We start from the raw sequence: 6,000 nt of genomic DNA on the forward strand, positions 1-6,000 counted from the left end.
TACTGGGTCAAGAGAAGCTGAGCATAAGGCTGACCAAGTGAGAAGTTGGGAATATGGGATTTTGTCAGGGCCCTGCGAGTAAATGATAGTGTGCACTGACCTCCTTAAAGTGGTCCTGAAGTCTTATTACAAAACAAGAACATGGTGTAAAGTACAAAGTATGAACTTTGGAGCAAGAGGAATTAAATATGAACTCTAACTCGGTTACTACAACTTTCAGAGTCTCTGTTTAGCATCTGTTAAAATGGGAGAAATGACATTTACTCTTTAGAGTTACTGTGAAGATTATATCAAGTAACTTTCCTAAAGCACACAAAACCATGCCTGATCCACAGTGGGTGCATGATAAATGTTAAAAGTAAAGAGCTGTCTTCAGAGAGAAAAAAAGACGCAATGCAATTCCTACAGTGAGTACATATGCAAAACCATATAAACTTAAAGGCAATTACTAGCAACCAATAGAAAGATTTGGGCAACATTGTAATTATATTTCTGGAATCCCGTTGTCATGAACAGGATGAGTTTGAATTCAGTCTGGAATAGTCTATATTTATACATATTTCTAAATTGGCAACAAACAAGATCAAACTGGGGTTAGGGCCCTATCACTCTTCCTCACCCTCCAAATATAGGAGCGAGGGCTGAGGTTGGGGACGGTTGAATCCATAAACCTCTCAGGCACCCACTCTGAGTTCTAGGAACTTCTAAGTCTTTGGGGAGGAAGACAAGTTCCTTCTGGAGGGAAAACTATCGCTACAGGAACTGAAGCACAGTACTACTCTGTCCAGAAGAATTCTCCATTCCCCAGGTTAAGTGGAATATATAAGATATTTCACAAGCCTGTTTGCTGATAGTCCTGGGGACACTAACTTATACCTTCTTAACCCGTCCCCTCATTTTAGGAGCAGGGAGAGACTATAGGGGACGTAAATCTCAGGTCTTCACTCCTATCTGTCATTCAGTGCACAACACATATACTCACTCAGATTTTCAAGGGTGATCCTTGTCAAGGAAAAAAAAAAAACAATTAAGGAGTTCTCTTTGGGGTGGTACCATTTGTAGGTATTCTGTATTGGAGGTTACCATGGGGGAAGGGGAGAGGAGGGAAGGCAAAAGGGGTGATTAAGCTCACATGTGAGGGGATGGAGTATAATTAGTTTTGGGTGGTGAACATGATGTAATCAACATAGAATTCAAAATATATTATGATGTACATCCTAAAATAAACAAATAAATAAAAAAAGGAAAGAGAGTCATCAACATGGAATGATAAATAGATTTATAGACGCATATTAAGTTGGGAGATAACAGAGAAGAGAGAGCTCTTTAAGTGAGAGGAAGTTGTTATATTATCTAATTATCAGCTAACCACCTACTCTTTACTGCCATTCGATGACCTGGGCATAGCTTGGTTCTTAGTCATAGGAATTTGGGGGCCTCACCATCCAGTCTCATAGAGAATTACCAGGTATTTTGGACTGGGCCTCCTGAATACCACACAATAGAGAGAGGCGTCCAGAGTTCCATGGGAAAGATAGAGCAAGGAAGAAAATTTATTTCTCTGCAGCCAACCAGAGGAGCCCTAAAGAACGGGGTAGGAGGCAGATGCATGTCTTAATGTAGGTTCCTCCAAGATCCTGACACAGAAGCTTGGATGCAGATAGTTTATTTGGAAGATGATTCTAGAATGCACAGGTGTGGACTTGGAGACAGCAAGGCAGGGAAGGTAGAAAAGTCAATAAACAATCTGCTGAAGATCTTCGGAAATACTGCATAGAATGTATTTCCGAATTATCGCAGTGGATAACCGCCTGCATCTCCCATGAGTTGAGAGTTGCTCTGGGGTATTCCTTCTCCCACCCCATTACACACGTCTGCGCTGAGCCCAAGTGTGGCAGAGCAAGTTCCTGTGGCCTGCAGAAAGACTTCAAACAGGGACGTTATGAAAGATGTAGGCACTTTATGTGTGAAGCTGGGAACTCTCTGAGGGAATATGGGGGCGGAGCATCAGCAGCTTCTACTACCACAGAATTAAAATGCAAAGAATTTCCCTTCTCCAAATCTTCCCAGCTAGAAAGAAGCAGAAATATCATGGGAACATAGGTCCCTTGGCCTCCAAATCATAAGAAGATCAGAAGAGACTGTAGCTGAAATAAAATTTAAATTCAACGCATGACACTCCGGATTATAACAATGTGGTACGACTCATTCCCTAAGATAGAAATTGAGATATCACTTCTATTAAGCATGAAGGGATTGAGGGAAAGCAGAGGGGGAGAGAACTAAAGTTGTATGGAACAATTAAAAGAACCACCGGAAGCATTAACAAGTAGAATTGACAGTGTGGAAAATTGAATTGGTTAAGCAGAAGCTAAACTCAAGAAATAAATCCAGAACACGGAGATTAATAACAACAGAAAAATGAAGGGGATGTTAGAAAATTTGACACTGAACGTGGAGTGTCAATATGCATATAATAGAATTTCTTATAGATGATATGGGGAAGTGGATGATCAATACTATAGCAATAGAAAGACATGATCAGATCTTCAAACATAATAACCATGTTCCTAATAAAAATATATATCATCAACTCACTAGGAGCTAAACTACTAAAGGCCTGTTTGAGGGATTTCGAAGCAGAAAAGAGCTTTAAGGAAGACTGAAGCCCAAATTTGATATCAGTAAATAAGAACACTAATGATGAACTACTAATATAGTTATAAAATATTTTTTTTTTGTTTAATGCACAACTATACACATAAAAAGATATGTCTACTTCTGTTTTGCATACCATCTACTACAGATTTTATTGTCGGTGTTCTGGTAAGTTAGAAACTTGTAGAATTTCAGACATTTAATTGTCCTTATAATCAAATCCATTATGAAGCCATCCCTCCCACATGCATATTAATCCCTCCTATTCCTTTCAAAGCTTTATGGCTGAGAACTGCCCTTGTTGGGCATAAGGGAGAAGTTTATGGAAGGCCATTCTCTGTCAACATCCTTCCCACTTTTACTGCCTCCACGACTCATACATGGCAACTCTCCACCACTCAAAATGGCTAACACTTTTCCAACACTATAATTCACATACCTTTGTCTTTGCAATTGTTTTTTGGAGCATTTTTTAATTGAGATATAATTTGCATGCAGTAAAATTCACCTTTTGTAGTGCAGTCATGTAACCACCAGCACCGTCAAGATCTAGAACAACTCCATCACGCTGAAAAATATTCTCGTGCTCACAACTCTTTGTCCCACCTTACATCCATGACAACTACGAATCTGTTTTCTGTCCCTTTAGTTTTGAAATTTCCAGACATTTTTGTAGCTTTTGAATCTGGCTTCTCTTATTAGTGTAATACATTTGAGATGTACTCGTGTTGTTGCTTTTGTCAGTAGTTGATTCATTTTATTACTGAGTTGTAGTCCATTTTATCTATATGCTATAGCTTGTTTATCCATTCATCCATTGAGGGAAATTTGGATTGTTCGTAGTTTTGAATGATTATGAATAAAGCCACTACAAACAGTTTACATAAAGATTTTTGTGCAAACTTATGCTTTTACTTCGCTTGTGTAGTTAGGGTGGAAATTTCTGAGTTGTAATGTAAGCATATCATTTAATTTAAAAAAAAAAATGTCCAGGTACTGGCCTGATGGTATAGTGGTTAAATGTGCGTGCTCCACTTTGGCAGCCTGGGGTTCGCAGGTTCGGATCCCGGGTGCGGACCTAGCACCACCTGTTAAGCCACGCTGTGGTGGCATCCCACATAAAATAGAGGAAGATTGGCAACAGATGTTAGCTCGGGGCCAATCTTCCTCACATACACAAAAAAGTGTCCAATGTTTTCCAAAGTGGGTGTACCATTTTGAATTCCTATCAATAAAATTTAAGTTCCAGTAATAGTATTACTGAAATTTCGTAATTTTTTTTTCCATTGTAATAGGCATGTAGTGGTATCACACTGTGGTTTTAATTTGCATTATCCTAATAACTAGCGATTTTCAGCATCTGTGTATGTCCTTATCTGCCATTTGGACATCATCTTTTGTAAAATATCTGTTCAAATCTCTCAACCATTTTTAAAATTAGGTTGTTAATTATCTTAACATTGAGTTTTGAGAGTTCTTTACATATTCTAAATAAAAGTATTTTATAAGATAAACGTTGTAGCAAATATTTTTCCTTAGTTTGTGGCTTTTTTCATCATCTTAACAATGTCTTTTGCCCTTCCCCCAATGGCTTAAGTCTTTTGAATCATAAAGTTGTGTTTGCGGCTGGATTACGTCCTCCTCTAAATTCATATGTTGAAGTCCCAACACCTGGTACCCCAGAACGTGACCTTATTTTGAGACAGGGTTTCTACAGAGGCAATCAAGTTAACGTGAGGCCATTGGGGTTGGCCTTAATCCAATCTGATTGGTGTCCCTATAAGAAGAGGAGATCTGGACACAGACACGCACGGAGGGAAGACAATGTGAAGGCAGAGGGAGAAGATGACCAAGACAAGGAGGGAGGCCTGCACGCATCCTTCCCTCGTCGCCCTTAGAAGGAACCAACCCCGTCGACACCTTGGTCTTGACTTCTAGCCTCCAGAACTGTGAGAAAAAAAATGTCTGTTGTTAATTCACCCAGTCCGTGGTACTTTGTTACAGCAGCCCCAGGAAAGTAATACAAGATGGAAACTCTGGGTGGGCTTTCTTTTTTTTCCAACAGCAGTGGCTCCTTCCTTCCCCAGGCCTGAAATAGGAAGGATGCTGTCCCAGATTCCTCCTTGCGCTGGTGCTTTCTCGTCAACATCCAGTGAGGCCTGTGGAAAAGATCCTGCAAGTGAATGCAAATGGCTTTCATGTACGCTGCTCGTGTATACAGGTTTCTACACTCTTGTCCCAGTTCTCACTCAGCCTCGAGCAGTTTGTCAAAAGTTTAGCTTGTTACCCACTTGCGTGGCAGCCCTGTTTTCCTCCCATGCTCTGTCCTAGGCAAACCATTGCACGTGTTTTGTTTTTCCTTGAAGGTAACTGTCTTTACTGAATTTCAGACTAAGTGATTTCCCCATGACCCCAGATCTTTGATGGTTTTAAGAAAAACAATGCTTTTGTAGGTTTCCAGCTTTTCGTAGTTTGTAAAGTGGGAGCCATCCTCTTTGCAGTTTTTGACATCCTAAGCAAGAGGCAAAAATCTCTTTGCATTTCAAAATCCTATATACTTTTTGTTCTTTCAAAAGAATGCCTTTTTCCTGATCTGTTTCTTGGGAAACTCCAACTCACATAACAAAACCCATGAATCTTGTCACTTCCTCCATGCAGGCTTCTCTGAGTCCTGTGAATAGAGTCAGTGGATAAAACTCTGTGTGTTCTCACAGCATGACACGTACCTCTCTAGTATTATACCTGTGTTACAAATATTTCTCAATATGCCTGTACCTCCCACTTGACTATGAGGCCTCAGAAGGCAGACTCTATGTCTTTCTGATTTTTCTTGCGTCAGCCCTTACTATAATTTCTACCACGTAGGGAGGGCTCAGAACATGTCTGGTTCAATAAAAGTTCTCTTAAGGAAAAGTGTTGAAAAGCTGGTCCTCCACTCCAACGGGCCAAAGTGATGCTACAGAATTCCACATGGAAGAGAGGCTTCCCAGCCTCTTGCTTTTGAGATAATCCAGTTGTTTCTTTCTTACAATATGTACCTGCCAGTCACATCCGTGGCCAAGAGGAGAAATTCACTGACACACAGTAGGCAGTAAGACGTAGTGGCTAAGAGTATAGGCTTTGAAGTCAGGCTGCCTTGGCACCTGAATCTTGGCCACCCATACTCATCAGCTAAAAGATTTTCTTTAACTAAATATTACAAAGCTATTTCCTTATCTGTTTAAGAGCATCTACCTCAGAGAGACTGTTGTGAGGGTTAAATGTGAAACAATGTGAAGTACTCAGTTACTCTGCACATAATTGCTGCTTCATTAACACTTCATAATATTAGCATTCTTATGT

Source organism: Equus quagga, chromosome 12 (genome assembly GCF_021613505.1).
Source record: "Equus quagga isolate Etosha38 chromosome 12, UCLA_HA_Equagga_1.0, whole genome shotgun sequence".
Classification (NCBI taxonomy): Eukaryota; Metazoa; Chordata; class Mammalia; order Perissodactyla; family Equidae; genus Equus; species Equus quagga.